Raw genomic sequence first — 21282 nt, forward strand, 5'->3', positions numbered from 1 at the left:
AGGAGGGCGAAGCCCCGGCGAGCCGAAGCGACGCTGAAGCGACTTTCCCGGGGAAGGGAGGCTGCGCAGGTGCCGCCGCCCGCCGGGCCCGCACGGCTGCTAAAGCAGCGTGACGCCCCGAGGACCTCTGCGAGGAGAAAAGCAGCCGGCAAGCTGACGGCTACGAGCCAGCAGAGACTCCACACCGAGCAGCCCGCCGGACAGACCCGGGCTGCGGCGGCCCCCTGTGCTGGGAGGGACCCGCTCTCCTCTCCCTCCATCCCTCCATCCCTCCCATCCTCTCCATCCCCTCCATCCCTCCATCCTCCATCCCTCCATCCCCTCCATCCCCTCCATCCCTCCATCCCCTCCATCCCTCCATCCTCCATCCCTCCATCCTCTCCATCCCTCCATCCCCTCCATCCTCTCCATCCCTCCCATCCTCTCCATCCCCTCCATCCCTCCCATCCCCTCCATCCCCTCCATCCCTCCCATCCTCTCCCTCCGTCCTTCGTCCCACCACCCCTCATTGCCCCCGGCGTGTGCCGCTTGCGGGCTGCCTCGCCCTGTGTTTTTGGCAGGGGCTAATTTGTGCCGCTTTTCCCCATTTCCCTTCCGAAACGGCGAGGCTCCGGCACGGGAGACGCAGCCCGGCCGCCGGGAAGGGGCGCTCGGCTGCTTGCTCGGCTTGTTTTAGGGAAGGAGAAAAAAATAAATAAACAGAAAGATAAAGTGCCATTAGTTTAATGGCCTCTACGTTTCCGCCGTTTGTCTTTGGTTGATTAAATAAAAAATATTGGCGGAACATATGGCACGAATTATACATCGTGATTTTAATTGGGGTTCCCAGGGCGCGTAGGGCAGCGCCCGGCTCTGCCGGGGCCGCCCCGGCCGGGCACCCCGGTCCCACACGCTGCCCGGCACCCGCGGGGTCCGGCCGCCCCGGGGAGCCCCGGCGCCCAGCGCGGCAGGATGCAGCCCCTTCGCCTTTGCCTCACCACGGGGCGGAACGAGCCCTCCTTAATTTTCGAGTTTGCCCTCCTCCCCCGAGCGGAGCCAGGGCACGGCCACGGCGGCCCCCGGTCCCCACGGGGCTCTTCCGAGCCTCTGCAACTGCTCGCGACCAGGATGAACGAAGCGCCGATAAATTATACGTTTGAGCCGTGTCTCCAAATTGCTCTGCAATTATTGAGCAACAAGGTTCAGCTGCCTTCAAGCAGCACCTCACATCTGACCGCTGCAAAACACACTCGAGCGCTCACGCGGCTCCCCCAGCCCAGGAGAACAATCAGCCCATTAAAAACAGCAAATTAACGAACACAAGAGTTCCATTAGGAGGAGAAGGCGACCCAACTATCCAATTTCATCACATCATTAGCATTTCTTATCAGAGAGACAGAGGAAGAATAGGCCTTTAAAACACAGAAAGACAGGACGGAGTCTAATGTCCAAAACGGAGCCAGATGATCTGCCTGGGAGAAACCGGTGAACAGAGCGCAGGACGCAGGGCACCGTGTGCAGGACCCAGGGCACCGTGCGCAAAATCCAGGGCACGGTGTGCAGGGTCCAGAGCATCGCGTGCAAAATCCAGCGCACGGCATGCAGGATCCAGGCACGGTGTGCAGGGTCCAGAGCATCGCGTGCAAAATATCCTGTGCAGGATCCAGGGCACGGTGCGCAGGACGCAGTGCATCCTGTGCAATATCCAGTGCATCCTGTGCAGGATCCAGGGCACGGTGTGCAGGATCCAGGGCACGGTGCGCAGGACGCAGTGCATCCTGTGCAATATCCAGTGCATCCTGTGCAGGATCCAGGGCACGGTGCGCAGGACGCAGTGCATCCTGTGCAATATCCAGTGCATCCTGTGCAGGATCCAGGGCACGGTGCGCAGGATCCAGGGCACGGCGTGCAGGACGCAGTGCATCCTGTGCAATATCCAGTGCATCCTGTGCAGGATCCAGGGCACGGTGCGCAGGATCCAGGGCACGCTGTGCTCCCTGGACCTGGTGCCATGCCAAAGCCCCGCGGTTTGGTGAAGGACCAAGTCCCTTCCCAGAAAGCCCCGCGTGCCTCCGCTCCCCGCCGCCGGCCCTCAGCTCCCCGGGTGCCGGTGCCAGCAGCCTGCCGCTGCTGCAGAGCGGCTCCTGCAATCTCACCGTGTCGGCGCCCCGGCCCCCCCGGGCAGCGGACGATGCACCCGTCCCGTCCCGCTCCGCGGCGCCCCGGGGCGCCTGCGCGCGCTCTCCTCGCGCGAGCCGTCCCTCGAGCCCTCCCGCGTCCCCCCCTTCGAGTCCCACGCAGAGGCCGCGCAGCCTGGGCGCCCGGGGGGACCTCGCGTCTGCCGCACTTGCCTTGAAAACGTATCCTCGGCCCTGCTCGCTCTTCCGAACAGCGCCAGAAATGAGATGCACCTGACTCAATTTAAATAGCATTACTGCTGGGAAAGGCGCTCAGCAGAACTGGGACGCGGAGAATGGAGGTTTCCGCTCTGCAGGCTGCGGAGCGGCCCGCTCGCCCCGGCCCCGCGGCACTCCAAGAGCCGGCGCGGTTCCTTCCAGACCCACAGGAAGACGGGCGCCTCGGGCGGCCGCGGCTCTCCCCACCTTCTGCTTCCCTTCCCGGGCAGGGAGCAGGAGCGGCCGCGGGAAAGCGGCAGCCACAGGCTGCGAAACCTTCTCCTCCAGCCACTTGCAGGCGAGCGGTATTTGCAAAGCCAACGCGGGTGAAGCGGGCTCCGAAGCCCCCGCGTAGGACTAAAATCCCTTCCGCAGGCCAAGCCAGGGAGACGTGCAAAGGGAAAAAGCTCTTATTTGGGCTCCACCAGCCCCGAGCAGGCTTTGCTCCTCCGCCGATAGATTTTTTTTTTTTTTTTTTTTTTTTGCAGGATTTCCAGCCACGTTTGAAGGTTCGCAAATCCTCCTCCTCGCTGGAAACCAACGGAGGGTTTTAGCCGGAAATCAGGCGGCCGGCTTTCTCGCTCGCGGGGAGGAGCCGGTTTTCAAACACTCCGCAGACGACTCGCGGACGGTGCTAGCAGGACGCGGCGCGGCGCGGCGGGCTGTCGCTGCCCCTGCGGCGGCCCCGGCCCCGCGGGGCCCCTGGGGCCGGGCGCTTGGCCGCCGAGGCAAGCGCGGAGCAGGAGGGGCAGTTTGGGCGGGCGGAGGGCAGCGCGGGGAGCCTCCCCCGCCACCGCCGCTGCTGATTTGGGCGGGTTATGCCCCAAAGCAGCCCTTTGGGGAGGTGGTTTGCTTGGGGGAGCCCTGGAGGGGTCCCAGGGCGTCCGAGCCGCGGGCCCGGGCGACGCGCGAGCCCTGCGAAACGGGCGCTCGGGCTTCGCGCGGGCGGCACGGCGCGTCCGCGACCTGCCTTACCCGACCGGGTTTAACGCGTTCCGCGCTCTAGGTATTTTATTTGCCTGGTCTGCACTATCCAGTTACGGTTTTTGGTGCAGCTCAGCGAGCCGCAGCCCCGGGGTTCGCTCCAAAGCGGGCGATGGGACAGCCGAGGAGGAGGAGGAGGGCGGGAGGAAGGCTGGCAGCATCGGCCGGCCGCGAAACAGCGGGGCCCCGCGGGCGGCAAGCGCGGCGGGGTTGGGGCCGCTCGTCCGACGGGCGCTCGGCGTCAGCCGGACGCGCGAGGCAGCCGGGCCAAGCGAGCAAACGCCCGTTTGAAAACGAAGCGGCTACGAAGCCGCGACGCCGGGACGTGGCGCGGCCGCCGCGGCCGCCTCCGTCCCCGTTCAGCTGCCGCCGGCCCGCGCGGTCCTGCAGAAAGCGGGCAGCGCTGCCCGAGGGGATTTCTTGCTTCCGAGGATGCGCCCCGAAAGCACCGCAAAGGCACGGAGAGCCCGGCCCTGCCGGCTGCGTTCGCGCGCCCGAGGCCCCACGGGGAGATCGGCTCCGGGGGTTGCACCCCAAACCTCCAACGTCTTGCCCCACGTTCCCCCCAGACTGCCTAGGAGCGCGCTGGGCAGAGCCGAGCCCTGCTGCCCTGGGCTCGCTCGGCTCTCGGTCGCTGAGCCGCCGCTCGGGCAGGCAGGAACCCGGGGGCGCAGGGACAGCCCTTCCGCTCCTCGCTGGCCTGCGGCTGCGGTTCTACCCGGCCAGCGCGAGGAACTGGGACAGCGGCCGGCGCAGCGACCGCGCCGGAGCATCCTCAGGCCTCGCGGCTGGGCGAGCCGGGGCTGCAGGCTGAAACGTGCGTTGCCACGAGCGGGGACGCACGGACAGCGGGGACGCACGGACAGCGGGGACGCACGGACAGCGGGGACGCACGGACAGCGGGTCGCCCTCCCCATGCCCGCTCCCCAGGGACACACAGGCAGCAGGGACACACGGACAGCGGGTCACCCTCCCCTGCCCGCTCCCCAGGGACACACGGACAGCGGTGATGCACGGACAGCAGGTCGCCCTCCCCATGCCCGCTCCCCAGGGACACACGGACAGCAGGGACACACGGACACCGGGTCACCCTCCCCTGCCCGCTCCCCAGGGACACACAGACAGTGGGGACGCACGGACAGCGGGGACACACGGACACCGGGTCACCCTCCCCTGCCCGCTCCCTGGGGACACACGGACAGCGGGGACGCACGGACAGCGGGTTGCCCTCCCCATGCTTGCTCCCCAGGGACACACGGACAGTGGGGACGCACGGACAGCAGGTCACCCTCCCCATGCCCGCTCCCTGAGGACACACAGACAGTGGGGACGCACAGACAGTGGGTCACCCTCCCTATGCTCGCTCCCTGGGGACACACGGACAGCGGGGACGCATGGACAGTGGGTCGCCCTCCCCATGCCCGCTCCCCAGGGACGCACGGACAGCGGGTCACCCTCCCCCTCGCTCGCTCCCTGGGGACACACGGACACCAGATTGCCCTCCCCCTCGCTCGCTCCCCAGGGACGCACGGACAGCGGGGACGCACGGACAGCGGGCCGCCCTCCCCTGCCCGCGGCCCCGGCCCTGGCTGCGCCCCGGCCCGCACGCAGCGAAGGAGCTCCCGAAGCGCGGACACCTCCGTTCTCCAGAGCGTCCCGGCGAAGGCAGGTCCCGGGGGGACCTGCCCGGGGGGACCCGCCCGGGGGGACCCACCTGAGGGCCCCTGCCCGGGACAGGAGAGCCGCGGCCGCGAAACGCAAAGCCCCGGCACAGGTCTGCCGCGAGCCGGGCGCGGAAACAGCGGCAACGGAAACCTCGGAGCTCGGCGCGGCTGGGAGCCCGCGATCAGGTAACGCCCGCGCCCGAGCGCCCGGAGCCAGCGGGCCGGCGGCCAAGGGCGAGAGCCGCGGCCAGGGCGAGAGCGAGGGCGGCTGCGAAACGCACGCAGGGGACAGCCGCGGCGCTCGCCCGCGCTGGCGGCCCCAGCTCGGAGCAACGAGGCGCCGGCGAGCGCCCGAAGCTCCCCGAGCGAAACCGAGCGGGAACCCGCCCTTGCAACACGCCGCTCGCCCCCGCCGGCCCCCACGCCACGTCCCCGCCGGCCCCCCAGGGCCGAGCCGCACGAACGGTAAATAACGATAACCGCTAATGAAGAGCCAGGCTCGAAGGCGAGCGCGGCCAGCCTGCCGTGGGCAGCTCAGCCAGCGCAGCGATTTTCAGCCCGAGCACACTAAAAGGGCAGCCCGTTAAAAAGGGGAACTCAGCACACCCCCCCCCCAGCGCGGGGGGCAGGCGAAGGGGCTGCGGGGGGGGGTCCCGGGGCCGGCGGCTGCCGCAGGGACCCCCAGCCCCGGGGGCGCTGCGCTCGCGCCGCTGGGGAGCGGCGGGCTGGCCCGGGCGGGTACCCCGGAGCATCCCCGCACCAGCTGCCCCTCGACCAGGTTTGCTGCCCCGGCTCTCTCGGTGTCGGATTGCCCAGAAACTTTCCTTAATCCTGCCTTCCTCGAACAAACAGGCACGGGCTTTCTGCAATGCTAGGCTCAAGGTAACCTTCACGCCGTTCTTTAACTGCATCCCACTCTTTCCTGCACACAATTTTTTTAAACTTTATATTAAAATACTCTAATAAGTTGCCAGGGCAGATGCCGAAAAAAAAAAAAAAAGGGAAAGAAAAAGAAAGAAAATGAAGCGGAAGTTTATTTGAAAGGATTACCATCTTTTCCAATATCCCTCGCCGTGAATGTTCTTGCACAAAGTCTACAGAGGGGGCGAGAGCTCCCTCGCTGCCTGCCTCTCTCCCTCGACTCGGAATCAAGCAGCCCTTTCGCCAGCAGCAGCACACAGAGCGCAAAAATCATTGCCAAGGCTGGAATTATTAACAGCTCCTGCGAAGCATCTTTAACCCCCTGGAGGCTCTCACGCGGTCTCCGGTAGCTGCCAAGCACGCCCGCACAGTGCCCGCGGTACCACGCGCGTCCAGCACCACGACCATCGGTGCAACGCGGGCTCCCACGCACGCAGAGCCGCGGCCTGGGGGGAGCCCCGGGCCCCGTGGCTCCGGGCGTTCTGGGTCCCCCCCCCAGGTTTTATATATAATATATATACACATATATATACACACACACATATATGCATATGCATACATATATATATATATATGCATACATATATATATATATATTTTTTTTTTTCCTTTAACCCCTCCTGCACGACCATCCTTCCTCCCCATTTCCCCAGCAGCAAAACTTTGCCAGGCAGCCGGCGGCCCCTGCTCCGTGCCCGGCTCCTACCTCCAGCCCGGCTGCGGCTCCGGCTGCGGCTCCGGCTCCGGCTGCGGCTCCGGCTGCGGCTCCGGCTCCCCGCGCCCGGGCCCGCGGCGGCGCCCGCCGAGCGCTGCCTGCGGCTGCTGCTGCTGCTGCTGCCGCCGCCCGGCGCGGCGCGGCTCGGCTCGGCCCGGCGCGGCTCGGCGCGGCTCGGCGCGGCTCGGCTCGGCTCGGCTCGGCCCGGCGCGGCGGGGCCCGCTCGGCCGCCGGTGCGGCCCGGACGGCCGGTGCCGGTGCCGGTGCCGCTCCGCAGCGCGGGGAGCCGCGTCTGAGCGCGGTTACTTAACATCTCTCCGGCTCGCTGCCGCGGCGGCTCCGCGCTGTGCCCGGGCCTGCAGCACTGCCTGCCGCTTAACTCCTTAACTGCCGCCCGCCGCGCCGCTTTCGGGCTTCCTCTCTCTCTCCTTTTTTTTTTCTTTTTTTTTTTTTTCTTGTTAGAAATGGCGCTTTTTCAGCTGTCGAAAGGGGCTTCTGGAAAGGCTCGTCCCCGCGGGCTCGGGGTGCGGGATGCCCCCCCCCCCCCGCAGTGCGGGGCGCCGGATCCCCGGGGCTGCTCGCGGAGCCGAGGGCGATGCTGATGCCAGGCCCAGCACCGCCGGCCCCTCCGCACGCCCCAAACCCCGCTGCGGGGCGCGGACCTGTGCCCTTCCCCAGCCCCGCCGCACCCCCGAAGCCCGCTCGGGGCGAGCAGCCCCGGCGCTGCCGTCACGGCTCCCGCGCACCGGCGCAGCCTCCCAGCGCCCAGCGCACCCTCCCCGCGCCCAACGCCCGGCCTCGCACGCGTTAACCCTTGGCCGATGTGCTGGCGCCAGCGATGCCTGAGTTACGCCTAGAGAGGGCACGGGGAGCCGCGGCAGCAGGGAAGGAAAGCGCTTGCGCCTTTTTGTGCCCGGATCAGTTAAAAAAAATAGATGTGTTTGAAAACCTCGGGACCCTGGGAGCTGGAAAAATTATGATTTTTAAAGTGGTTGAGGTGAGAGGGGTTTTTTCCCCCCCCCCCCCCCCCCTCTATTGGCAGCTTTAAAAATTGCCGGAGGCTGGGGTTTCTCAGGGGCTGCTCTCGGCAGCCGCAGCCGGGAAAGCCGGCGCCCGCTGGTGCTTCCCGCGCCCGCTGCAGCGGCGACGCCACCGGCCAGCTGCGCCACCGAGCCGGGGCCCCGCGCGGGCGAGCCGCCGGAGCCGCGCTTGCGCGGAGCTGCTCCCTCGGGCCGCGCGGTCTGCCCTGCGGGGCCAGAAAGAAGGCGAGGAAGCGGAGAGGTCGCCCCGTGGGCACGCGGGACGCGGGGGGCCGCGCGCGCTGCTGCGGGACCGGGCGGCTGCTTTGCACCCCGCCGGGACGGGTCTCCCGGCAAGGAAAAAACCCGAGCGGCACAGCACCGCTAAGTCAGGAAGGGTCAAAAAAAAAAAGGATCTGGGGAAAATATTCCTGCCTTCCTGTGAGTGGGGCAGGACCGGGGTGCCAGCTCCCCGCGAGCCGCGGGCCCGCCAGCCTGCCTGAGGCTTGTTTCCATAGGAAACCGGGCTGCAGAAGCGTTGGCTGAACTCGAGGCTGGGAGCTGAGGAGGTGTTTGTACTATTTTTATCTCGCTGGTACTAGAAGGTTTCTCCGGCTCGGCCGTGCGAGCGCCCCAGCAGCGGTGCCCCAGCCCTGGCCCGCGGCCCCGGGGGCTGCGCTGGCGCCTGCCTCCCCGCGGACGCAGCACCGCGTCCCCACGGCGCCCAGCCAGGCCCCTGCGGCCGCAGCGGGTCCCCGAGCCGGGAGCAGCCCCCGGGGGGGGCCGCATCCCCCCCCCCTTGCTGCCAGCGAAAATCGCTGCTTGGGGAGCACAGGGGCCTGGAGGGTCGTGGTTTAAGAGAGACTTTGCTTCCTGCAAACATCTAACTGTCTTCTCTTTCGAACTCTCTTTTTGCACCGTCAGCGAGCTCACGGGCTGCAATATTCACGGCGGGCGCGCAGGGCGCGCGGAGTCGGGGAGGGGGCAGCGGCGAGGGGATCGGTTTAAAAACGCAGACACATGCTTGTGGGTTTTTGCAGCACGCACAAACCGGAGAAACAAGGATTTGACCAGTTCTGATGGATTTGCCGCTCGCAGCCATTTTCAGTGGGGTGGGGGAAAATTTAGAGTCATTGATTTAAAATAGCACTTGCAAAAATAACTTCCAATGGATATATTATTTTATTTTCTCTGTGCTAGGCCTGCAGTGGGAGCAATCAGGGATCCTCCCGATCTGGAAAGTCCAGAAACATCAAATATATTTGACGCAATTTATGGAACACGATGCCAATGATGTGACCCCAAATCACAGCCACCCCCTCAGGAGCCTGAGCTGGTCCCGGCTCTGCTTGAGCAGAAAGGTCCCGTTTGGCAGCGATTTGGGGCTGCTCTTCACCCCATGGGCCTAGAGGCTACTGCATGGGGACTTTTACCCTCGCCCTTAATTGTCCCCAAGTACCAATGTCACCAAATTACCACACCAAGGATGTGGGGTTTGAGCCAAAAGGGTTTAAAGAAACCGCTAAGGTTTCTTTGGACAGCCTTATCAGGGGGAGCAGAGCTCGCGCCGTTCGGCTCCTTGCACCGAGGTGACTTGCACTGCTGCGTAAGCGCCGGGGGCAAGCCGGCGCGGGGCCGGGGAGCCGGCGCGGGGCCGGAGCCACGCGGGGCCGGGCCGCCCGGCGCCGCCAAGGCAGCCTGCTGCAGCCTTCGTCGGTGGGTCTTTTCAAAAACTTCTAATTACCAGGGCTGTGTCTGGAGGGCTTGGGGGGGGCACATTGTAAGCATAAAAAAGACTGCATAAAATCTCATTTTGAGGATTATGAAGTGCCAGCACAAAAAGGCTGTAAGCAGGATGTCTGAAAAGACCTTAAGCAGAAAGGTCAGAATCTACAATTTAAATGGGCCGCTTGTTGCTGCCTTGCTATGCGCCACTAATGAGCCCGCACGTATAAAAATAAGTCTGGTTTTGAAGCAACGCTCAGTCCTTTTGTGGTTCCAAATGCCAACTTTTTAGCAGCAAATTTTTGCCGAAGCAGGTGCGTGCGTCCCATCCCATCCCCCCCCCCACGGGCTCCTGGCTCTTCCCTGTCCCCCCCCAAGAACCAGGGGTGCCGGCGTCCCGGCACGTGCCGTGCACTTGGATACTAACCCGGCGGCGTCCCGAGACCTGCGGGACAAGGAGCCTCATTTGAGCCATTTACTCCTTTACGTCGGTACCAAGGCCTGGAGCGCTCGTCCCTTTTTGGGGAAAGAAGTGGGGAAAAAAGCAGGCCGGCGGCGTGCCGCCGGAGAGGCTGGGGCCGAGCGGGGCCGGGCGGCACGAGCGCCGGCCCGGGAGCGGGGTGCCCGCCGGCTGACGTTGCTTGGTGATTATTTAGAGTGGGGGGAATTAAAAAAAAATCAAGAAAGAGGCAGTCGCGTGGCTTAAAGCTGGGAGCAAGAGGATTAAGAGATTAGAGGGAAAAGAAGTGCAGAGAATGCAGATCGAGGGGATATTTCCTCTTTTAGCCATTCCGCTTTGGGGGAAAAACAAACAAACAAACAAACAAACAAAGATTTGGGTAAGCTCTTTAAAATAAATTCATGAGGTTTCTGTTCCTCGGTTTGCTCCCCAGGATAAACTCCTCAAGCACAACATCCAATTTGTGGGCAGGTCCCGGGGGAGCAGGGCCCAAATCGGATTGCCCTGCTCGGAAATCGCTCCGCACGGAGGCCGGGCCCAGCCGGGTGCCGCTGACCCCAGCGGGGACGGGGACGGGGACAGGGACGGGCTGCGCGCGAGCCCCTGGGCAGCCGTTTGCACCCGGGGCTGGATATTTTGCAATAAAGCTGTTTAGCTTTAGAAAAGCAGTAATGGTCTCGCCGGGGCAGGGGCGGCCATCGCCTCGCTGCTCTGGGCTAGTTCAGCCTGAAACGCAGACAAAAAAAAACAAAAAAAAAACCCACAAAAAATACAAAACAAAAAAAAAACCCTCCTCTGGGTGTCTGGAGCTTCGCACGCAAGGCACCGCTGGCGCTCCCGGCCACTCCGGCGGGCTCCCGTGTCGTGCGCCGGCTGCACAATCTTGTCCCCAGCCTGCAGCTGCTGCAAAGTTTGAAAACAGCTATTTTTTTTTTTTCCTTTTTCCAATGGGAAGCCACGCTGCAGCTGAGCCTCCCTTCCAATTAGCGGGTCAGCCTGGGAATTTGCTAAAACGAGGATTTGAGGAAGGTTTTTATTTTTTTTTCCTTCCTTTAAGCGGCAGCGAAGGTGTTTTGCACCTCGCAGCCGGGCTTTGGAGCGCCCGGGCGCCGCCGGCCCCGCTGCTCCCCGCCGGCACGGGCTCTGCAGAGGTCCCAAATCGCGGGTGGCACGTGCCCGGCTCTGCCGCCTCCTCCGTGCCGCGCCGTGCCGGCAGCACCAGGCGGAGCCGCTCGCCCGGAGCCCGGCTTTCCCAGGAGCTGCCCCCGGAGCGGGAAAGATCGCCCGGAGCTTCCCCCCGGCCGGCGGCACGAGCGGGGCCTGCGAGGGGGCTCCGAGAGCCGCAGCGCCGCTTATCCGCCTGCTGCCGGCCGGAGCCGAATTCCTGCCGGAGAGGGGGAGCCGGGCCGGGGCCAGTCCCCTTATCCGGAAGGCGGGCGCTGTGTTTTCCTCCGCGTTATTATTGTTATTCCGCACTCGGCTGGGAGCAGCGGGCCCTGCCGCAGAGCTCGGCGAGAGCTGCCCTCCTCCAAACGGCGCCCGGGAGACTCCTGCAGATAATTCCTGCTGATGTTAACGCATTGAAGGGAGAATAAAGCCCGTAAAGTCTAGGTCCACTTGTTCCTGTATTAAAGAGAATGAATATTTCAGCCATTCTCTGGCATGACAAACCCTACGGTACGTTGCAGATTAACAGCCAGTAAAATGCCACTTGGTAAAAACATGACGGAGCCATTTTTCAGAAAGGACTTGCAAAACCGTCCCCCAAACGGCTGCAGTTTTGGCCCTGAGCTTCCCTTCTCCGGATGGGGAAGGAAAGGGGGGCTGCGCGAGCTCGGGGCCGCGATGCCCTGCTCGCCCCGCGGGGGCCGGGAGCCCCGGAGCTGGCAGCAGGCGAGGCACCCGCGGCCCTGCCGACCTGCTGTCGCCGGCGAGGCTCCTTCTCGCCGGGGCGCTGCTCAGGGTCTGAAACCTGCCGACGAACGCCGGCCCCTGCCCGCCTCGGCTCGCCCCGCTCACGCGAGACGCGGGGGCTCTGCCTCCGCTCGCGTGCCGCCGCGGCGCGGGGCCAGGAGCTGCTGCGGAGATGCTTGGTGCCGCCCAAGCGCTGCTGCGGCAGTGGCGCTTGCCGGTCCGGGTCTGGAAAACCGTCCTGCATTTTCCCTCGGGAAACCTCCTGCCAGCTTCAGAGGTGCTGGTGTCCGAGAGCGACTGCGGCTGCGGCGGCACAGGTCACGCCAGGATTTCAGACTCGCCTCTTCCACAGGCGTAGCTTCATTCTCTATCCCTGCAACTCGCTGCTAGCGTCTCGTCTTGCGCCAGCTCTCCCCCAAGCCCAGGAGCGCCCGTCCGCGTGCCGATACCGGGCCTGCGGAGCCGCCGGGGCCGTGCTGCGATCGCTCGCGCTTGCAGCGCGGCCGCGGTCCCGGTCCCGACCCGTGGAGCCTAGTGCGATGGGGCGCAGCCCTTCGCTCCGCGGGCCCTCCGCACGGCTGGGGCCCGGGACGGGCAGCGCGCCCGAGACGCGGGCGACCAGGCAGGCAGGAGCCGAAGCCCTCGGCGCCGCGGCCATGAAGGCCGGCACGCTTCTTCGGTGCGGCTCGGGCGCCAGGATCGATGCGCGCCGTGACAGCCCCGGGATGCGGCGAGGCTCGGATGTGCTGACTCCGAAAGGCGCGAGACATCACGTCTCAGCGCGAGGCGGTTCCCTCTCCCTCCTCCCGGGCGGCACCGGCACAACCTCGTCCTGGGCACGGGATCAACACCGTGCCACCCGACGCAGCCAGCGCCGAAAGCCGCCCTGCGCGAGCCGCAGCGTGCCAGGCGCGAGGCTCTCGGCCGCCGCCGGGGCTCGGGGCTGCCGGGCATCGCCAGCCTGACGTTGTCCCAGGGACGAGCACGGCCGGCGCGGCGGCGGCGGCGGGGAGGAAGGGACGAGCACGGACCGAAACGCAGCAGGAAAGAGGCTGCAAACCGCCTCGAGCCCCCTCCCCGGCTCCGCTCCCCGCGACCCAGCGCGGCCAGCCGGTGCTCCTGCCCTGCACGGCGCCCGGGGGCGCGTCGGCCGGCGGTGATTTATCGCTGCTCCGTGGGCTGGCCCGGGAGACTCGATTAATTTGTTCCTGCGAGAGGCAGGGCGCTTTGCTGACCCACCGCTTCTCTCCCGCCCCCCCCAGCCCCGTCGCGCTTCGCCGGGCGGCTGATCAATACCGCGCTCGTCGGCAGCGCCGCCGCGTACCCTGCGGCTACGCTTAGGCGCAGTTTAATACGGCGATTGCTCAAAGCAGCTCACCTAGCAGTTCTCGTTAGGCGGCGACAGTCATATTTCAGTGTCCATTACTGCCGGAGCTTCCTACTGCCGCCCAAGCTCGCGCTGTTGTTTCCTGCCACTATTTACATTTTCTCATTTGTGTATTAGAGATGAGCCGAGAGCACGCTATCATCCACACTAGTTTCTCCCCTCTGGTAAGAGGAAATTAATCGCTGGTTTAAGAAAAAAGAGGGAGAGAAAAGGGAAAGGATTCATTTTGCAGCTCCGATTTCCCAGGCAAGCCAGTGCCCTCTGGCTCGTGGAAATGGTGGCCGTGAGGGAAGGTGACACCTATATACGCGCACGTACACACGGAGAGCGAAAGCTCTGCGAGAGCCGAGCCGCGGGCAGGGACGGCGCCGCGCGGCTGGACTCGCTCCGCCGCCCGAGCGGCCCGTTTCGAGCGGCCCGCCGAACCGGGCGGCAGCCGGCCCAGGCTGCGCGCTCGCGGCGGGGAGGGACGCGGGGACGGACGGACGGACGGACAGACAGACAGACGCTGCCGCCCCCAGCGGGCAGCCTTGCCACGGGATCCGGCGAAGCCCCGGCGCTGCGGATGGGCTCCGCCGGGAGCGCCCGTGCCCCGCGGCCGCGACCCCCCGGGAGCCCTCGGGCACCCGCAAACCACCAGCGACCCCCCCCCCCGACCGACGGCAACCGTCCGCCGCAGCTTCGGAGCGGAGGCGTGTGGCGGCTGCGCCCCAGTTAATTTCATCATCCTTACTAATCACTAATTAAGAGCGCTAAACGAGGGCGGCAGAGGCAGGTCCCCGCCGCCCCCGGGGAGCCGGCGGGCTGCGCTCTCCTTTCGGCGGGTCGGAGCGGCAGCACCCAGCCCTGCCGACGGCACGTCCCCGCGCAGAAAGCCCGGATTAAGCGGCAATTAAAGCCGCTTAATTGCTGTCGGCTGACGGAGAGGAGCGGGGCCCCTCGCCCCCGCCGCCCGCGCGGGACCGGCCGCGAGCGGTGCCTCAGCCCCGCGCGTATTTACTGTCTGTGCTCCGTTATCACCGATCAATGTAACAGTTATTACTTAATGGGCTAAAACTGTAATCCTAATGTCCCGGATCTGCGTGTTACGTTGCAGCTAATTGCCACAGAACTGATTCACTGGGCTTAATGAAAATGTAAATTCAGGCACATTAATCAAACAATTATTTTGTAACCATGAGACAGATGATGCTAAACCTAATTAAGAAATAAAGTTAATCAGTGAACAGAAAACATTTACTAATCACATAGATATGTTGCAAGAAAGAAATATTAGGCAATAATTTATTAAAGATTCCCAAACCTGTTCCTCTCGCTGCAATTCTTAATAATACGGCGTTCTGTCTTCCAGGAAGCATCGTCTCAATTTTATTAAAGCATTTGTTCTGCTTTAAGGTCTACCGGGCACCAGAGAACAAAAAATATATTACTCTGCAAGATGAATAATTGCATCAATTTAAAATAATAGGGCTGGGGACTAAACGTGTGTGTGTGGGTGACACCTAATGTTGAGACCAATGCATTTTGGGCTTAATTATCAGAGGTTAGTGCTTTTCCAGCTCAGAAGTTAATTCCAATTCAGACATAAAAATTGCAAAAAGACATAAACATGAAAGCCAATGGCTTTTCTCTTCCCTCTACGTGTTCATAGCTCCTTGTCAAAACCTGCTTGTCTGGCACAATTTCTGTACATAAATGGGAATATTTCTCCCCAAACTCACTTCTGCCTGGTGCTGATTCACACAACGAAGTTATTTTAATTCCTTGCGGCATCGCTGTGCTGCCCGCAGCCCTGCGAGAGCACGCTGAGGCTGCAGCAGGCGGGGGCTCTGCGCGCCGAGCGCCCGGGGGGGGAGAGCCGCCACGGGCAGCGCGGGCGCTCGCAGCGCCGCGTGCTCGTGGCCAAGTCCGGCCGGTGATGGAGTCGTCAATGGGGCTTTCGGGAGACGATTTCCAAGGTCCTGCATCTGCTTGTGCCCCCTTACAGGTGCCAGCAGCCCAGGCGGGGCTCTCGGGGCCCCAGCACCCAGGGGCTTCCCCAGCTCCAGCCCCAGGTGGGTGCACTCGGGGCACCCAGGGCCCAAATGCCGCCGTCCTCCCAGGCAGCCTTGGCTGCAGAACTGCACCTGGTCGTGCAGAGCTGCGGTGCGGGTCTGCAGCTGGGCAGGAGTTGTCACTCTGTCCCTTGCAGGACGGACAGGTGGCTCGGTTCTGGTTCCTGAGCGAAAGCAGGGCTGCGGCTGCGTTTATCGAACCTCGAGCTGGAGGAGCAACGACTGAGTCGTGGTCAGGATTCAGCGCCCTGCACAGCACCGCCGGCAATCGCTCCGGGGCGCTGCGGACTGCGGCGAGGGAGCGAGCCTGGCGGTGCCCTGCAGCCACAGTGCAGCGCTCTGCCCCGCTCCGCCTCGGGCCCCAAAGCCTGCCGCCCGCCCCACGCCAGGGCTCCACCGCGCCTGCGCCGTCCCGCGCGAGCCAGCTGCCGGCAGAGCTCGAGCGGTTTCTGCAAGGCAACATTTCCGTCGGCAATCAGCCTCTGTCGCCCCACTACTCGAGTCCATGAGTCGTCGGGGGACCCCAGAGCCGGGCACCCCGGTGCCACTGCCGGAGCCGCACTGGGGACATCCCTGGGGATTTCAGCAGAGCCTGCTGCAGGCAGCTTTGCTCCGAGAAGCGCCACGTGTAGTTCTTGCTGTGGTGGCACGGCGCTGAACAAGCATTTTCTGGTGTTTCTTTCACTGGAGAGTTTGTGTGTGTTTTTAGCAAATCCGAAAGAAAGCAAATTTCCGAAATGTCGCTGTTTCCCAGAAAACGTCGCTTTCAGGACACAAACGGCCTCCCCGAGGGAGGCTCTGGCGGCCGCAGCGCGGCGGCGGGCTGTGAACCTAGCCGGTTTTTATTGCCGTCGGGTCAGACGATGCTTTGAGCGCGGGGTGCACGGGCCGCGGTGGCTGGGGGGCGGCAGGACAAGCCCCAGCCCAGCCGCAGCACGTGGCTGGTGACACGGGCCGCCGCCGAAGCGTGAGGTGACATTTCCGTTACCTTGCAAACTTGCAGGACTGGACAAGGCGAAATGACTTAACCCGAGGGGGCAGTTGTGGCTTTGCTTAGAGGCACAGACGGGAGCCGCACGGGCATCGCTGTCACCCCCCGAAAGCAAACTTAGTGTGATTAGGTCTAAATTAGTCTGATGTTATCATCATGAGAAAGTTTTAATAAAAAGGAGGGGGGAAAAGGAATAGTGCAGTGTCCATAGTATATGCAACAGCAGAGGCTCTTTCACACCTCATGCACATCTCCACTGGTACCCCGCTTCAGCCCTGCTTGTAATGCCGTTAAGGATGTCACCGTGACCCTGGTTTCAGGTCAATTTATTCAGGAAAATGGAGCTGGGATGTGACCCAAGCTCCCGCTTGGCCCCGGGGCACAGCAGGGTGGTTGGCAGGGCCAGCATCAGTGCTGCTGCTGGATTTGCTCCTTGCTCCCAAGGCTGCCAGTTGGGACTCATCTCCAGGGTCGATCCAGCCTGAGCAACGAAAGGCACAAATAAATCCTGCCACCCACGTAAATCACTGCTGACTGGACTAACCAGGATCCCTTCCACAGATTACAATTCCCATAAAATAAGCAGACATATTGCCTTATTATGGACCACCATAAAGCACAGAAACGATTCACCATTGACCTCCTCTGGTACCAAAAGAGCCACTGAGCAAATTGCTTGGTTTGCATTTCCCAGCCAAACAGTGGAACGTGCAATAGTCTGTCTGTCTAAATGAGGCTGCTTCTTACCTGGGAGGCACGCGGTGATCAGTCATTGCTGAACGCCTGGGGAGGGCTCTCACAGAGCAAAGGAGAAACAGGCTGTGGCAGGGACCAGACAGCTTCTTCCCATGCTGTTCCTGATGGCCTGCCCCAAGCAGTGCTGGGGCAGCTGGGAGCTGCTCCTCAGCCAGGCGGTTGGCCTGGGAAGGATAAGACATTCCCCTAGGTCTGAGAGACCGAAGCTCCCATCACTGTACATCTTGCATGGGGAATTGAGGCTGGGGAAGGCTGGAGCCTGCAAGGGGACCCAGGAGCCCTGCGCTTACCTCCACAGAGCCTTGGAAGGGGAGCACACGCAGTCGCTCCAACCCCAGTGCATCCATACGGCAGCAGTCCCGAGACTTCCCTCAGGAAAGGTCTAACCGCCTTCTTGCTCCTGCCAGAGCAGCTGGGAAAGCTTCACTGCAGCTCCCAAAGCTCTGCCACTGCCCCTCGGCGTGACTTCGTGATGGCAGGGGTCTTGCCCGCCTTGCTTGCTTGCAGAGCCGTGAAGGCAGTAAAGGGCCCCGCAGCTCAGCCACATCCCGATACACTGGTAGGGAGTACGGCAACAAGACTAAGGCAAAGGGAGAAAGCAAAACAACAGGCAACCTGCAGCAGTTTGGCTGCTCCGTGCCCCAGCCCCGATTTTGAGGACAATTCAGTCTTTTTGTGACTGCTCCAACCAATTTGCAAGTAAATCTTGCTCTCAGGTCAAGAGGAAACATTTTTGTGAAAATATTTCAGCTCTATCAAAAGAAAACTTCCATGTTCTCTTTGGCAGAAAGTCTTCTCCACTATTTGCAGTCCTGAAGCTGCTTCTTAATTTAGCTTTTGGCAAATGTCTGTGTTTGGGCATTATAAAACCCCCTTCGAGGATCACCTTCAAGCTGCTACCTTGGTGGTTTTCCTTTGCAGAGCTCCTGCCTGCTTGGACCTCCAGGACATTTCCTGCTGGGACCTTTATGTTTTCATTTTATTTTGCCCTCTGTTTGCAGCAGCCACTTGAGATCTTCATCGAGTCCTCACTCAGGCTCTCCCCTGGCTCCACAGAGGCCTGGAGGAGATCCGTAACAGGACTTGCAACCAAGTCTTACTGCTATGTATAGAGAAACATGCACATTTTATTACCTGTTAAGAGGTAATGATGTGCTGGCAGAGACCATCTTAACACATGGACTATCCACAGATGGGAGCAATTGGAGACTGGCTGTTACAGCAAAATTCCTGGGGGTTGGTAAGCCCTTCAGAGCCACAAAGGCCCTTAAGCAGTGCTGGGATATGGTCCTGGTATTTCATCCATGAATCCTACAGCTCAGCAAGCTTCTGGTGCAAAGACAGGCTGTATTTTTGCTCATGCCTCATTTCCACTTCTCTCCCTTCTCCAGTGTCAAGGAGCAAGCAATAGGATGAAGCTGAAAGACTTCAAGCAGAAGTTTCCAGTAATGGCTCAGAGGACAGGCAGGTCTCAGCCTTTCCCAGGGAGCTGGGCAAAGCCTCCTCCCCTGCGAGTCCACCTGCAGAAGCCCCCAGTGAGTCCAAAACCAGTGCCCTTCATGAGCTGTTCAGGGGTTTGAGTGTGTGTGTGTGTGTGTGTGTTTCTTCAGAGCCATTAAGCCCATTTCCCCACAGCCAGGCTAAGCAGTTTATAGAAAGCCTCTATCATTAGGTTAATGATTCCCAGTAAATTATTTCATACACAGCCCGGTTAATCCAGAAAATGGAGCATTAATGTTGACAGATCAATCAGTGCCAGTATGCAGAGCCCGCAGATAACAGGATGTACAGGAGGTTACAGCTGCCCTAATCAGAGAGTGTTTATCAGTGTTAAACTCTCATTTGATAACCTCTGATGTGAAACATTCCCAGCTCTGCTGAGGATCCCACTCCCTGCTCCTGCTGCACTTCGCAGGAGTGCGCCAATAGGCCCGCTAAAGAGTATGGATGATTTCTGTCTCCTTCCATTCCGGTCTGTTATTTTGCATTTAATTCTGACATACAACTTAGTCACCTGTCTCAGAAGCAACTGGTTTTGTTTAAAGCTGCAGGGACTCCTGGAGTGGACAACGGGTTCCTCTGAACCCTCCACCTCCCTGCAAAAAGAGGTGCACCGCAAAAGGGGGGGCGTGAAGCTGCTTCTCATCAGACATAGCCTCCATGCTCTTTCTTCCCAGGCTGTGGAGCAGATTCGTCGACTCTGCCATGGTCAGAGACTTCTCATGGGCAGATCTGCCCATGCTGAAGTCAAGCATGATGTGCTGTCTGTCTCCATGCATCACGTGGTGCCAGGAGCATCCCCCCAGCAAGGATGATCCCAGGAGCCCCGCGGTCTCTGCCAGCTGGGACCCCCACACTGGTGTCCCCGGTGTCCTAGCTCCCAGCCTGGCCCACGGTGTCACTCAGAGAGGGACACAAGGCAGGCCATGCACCATGGCATGGGCGCGCACCCGTCCTGTGCACAGGAGGCAGCGGTATGGATCATGCGTTTGCTGGCTGAGACAGCTGCATGGGGTGACCTTGAATCGAGAAACTTGGCTGGCTTCCATGGTGTACCCACGTGTCGGCATCCAGCTTGTGGGACACAGCTGCTCTCCCCCGTCCTGAGCAGCACGGGGAGGGATGAAGGCTGCCCTGAAGAGGTGTTGAAGTCAACGCCTGGGAGAAGCTGCGGGAGAGCAGCAGGAGACAAAAGGTTGGGACGCTGCAGGACGGCCCCAGCTCTCCGCTGGCCTCAGAGCGGACTGCAGCAGCGAGGACCATGGGACCGGGTCTTCCCACCTGCCAGCCCTCTGGGAGCTCCTTATCTTGAAACAACCTCATCTCATTGCTTGTCCCCGAGGTCACGACATAAACAGCATCTTCCCAGAGGCCTTGTGGGGAGGCAGTGAGGAGCAGATTTACTGTGCCAGCACTGTGTCCTGAACCCTACAGCTTGGTTCCCAAAGTTTCAAAACGCAGTTTTGTTCTTCTGGAAGGGGGACATGCCCAAGCGGTCAGGGTAAATAGGAGGAATTCAGATTTTCAGCTTTCCGGCCCCAGACTGCAGCTGGATGTTGTTGCTCTGCAGCGCTTGACTCGTTGGGATTCTCCGGCAGTGCTGCAGGCCCAGTGGGACCGGGAGCCGCTGCATAGCGCTGAATTATTTAAGTCAAGAAGGGCCCGTTTGCTGATGGAGCAAGTAAGGATTTGCGAGCAGGCGGTCGTGCGTCAGAGCGGGACGCGCCAGGCTGAGCGCTCTGCTGAAGCTGTCTGCGTCGGCGGGGTAAAACCCTTCGCTTTTCACGAGCGAGCTCGCGCCCTGAGTTCCCACACCGGGAGGGGCATACCACCACCAGCTGCACTCAGCCCTGGCTCATTTTTTAAGATTCCGGCTTTTAATCACTTAAAACCCGATTAGCTTTGGCCTCTCTATCTGGCCTCACTGCACACTGCTTTTCGAGAGGTGTTTTTTCAGCTGAACATGCCAGGTCAAGAGCCTTTTCCTGACCGATACCTGGAAACTGGCACAAGCTCAACCACAGCTCAGGGTACCGCTCACCCCTGTCCCACACAGAGCTAGCAAACATTGGTGTCTCTAGCTTTTGATCTGCTTCGTGGCACCAGTATTACATAGGAGAAATGCCAAAACTGCGAGCCAGATGCTACTATCATGATCTTGGCCGTAACAGAACCAGAGCAACAGTTGCACCACACTCTGGAAAGTATCTGTCTAAAATAAACAAATAAAAATCCATGGGGAAAAATACATAAATAAATTGCTGCATTTAAAAACATTCTTTTTCACATTGATGCTTAAAAAGCCACCCTTGGTACGTATCTTCCTTAATCCGTACCTCACCTAATTTCACAAATTCATTAGCGTTTTTTAAAAGAGCATTTTTAGGTCACTACATTCCCCATCAGACAAAAACTGACCTTTCAGCAAGCTGAAGTGACGCTATGAGTTTCCACCCTGTCTCAGGTCTTGTCTGTTGGTGTCTGAAGAGCTTCTGTCCCCTCTGAGTCTGAGAGGGGGTCTAAGAACTCCTGCATCTTGTCCACTCTTGAGATAACATAAGAGAAATGAAGGCTTATTAACAGCACTGCCAAAAGCAGCAGGCTCCTAGAAACCACCCTGTTCGGACATCAGCACCCAGCCCCAAGTTCACAACAGCTGGGGCCATGCCTGTGCCTGGGTCCACAGTGGTGAACCCAGGACCAACACCCATGATCAGAGAGGGACCAAACCACACACTGAACACAAACTCATCTTCAGCCCCAGCAGCCAAAACCTGCTCCTTCCCAGAGGAGGACCTGTCTTGTCTCCCTGCCATT

Source organism: Rhea pennata, chromosome 17 (genome assembly GCF_028389875.1).
Source record: "Rhea pennata isolate bPtePen1 chromosome 17, bPtePen1.pri, whole genome shotgun sequence".
Classification (NCBI taxonomy): domain Eukaryota; kingdom Metazoa; phylum Chordata; class Aves; order Rheiformes; family Rheidae; genus Rhea; species Rhea pennata.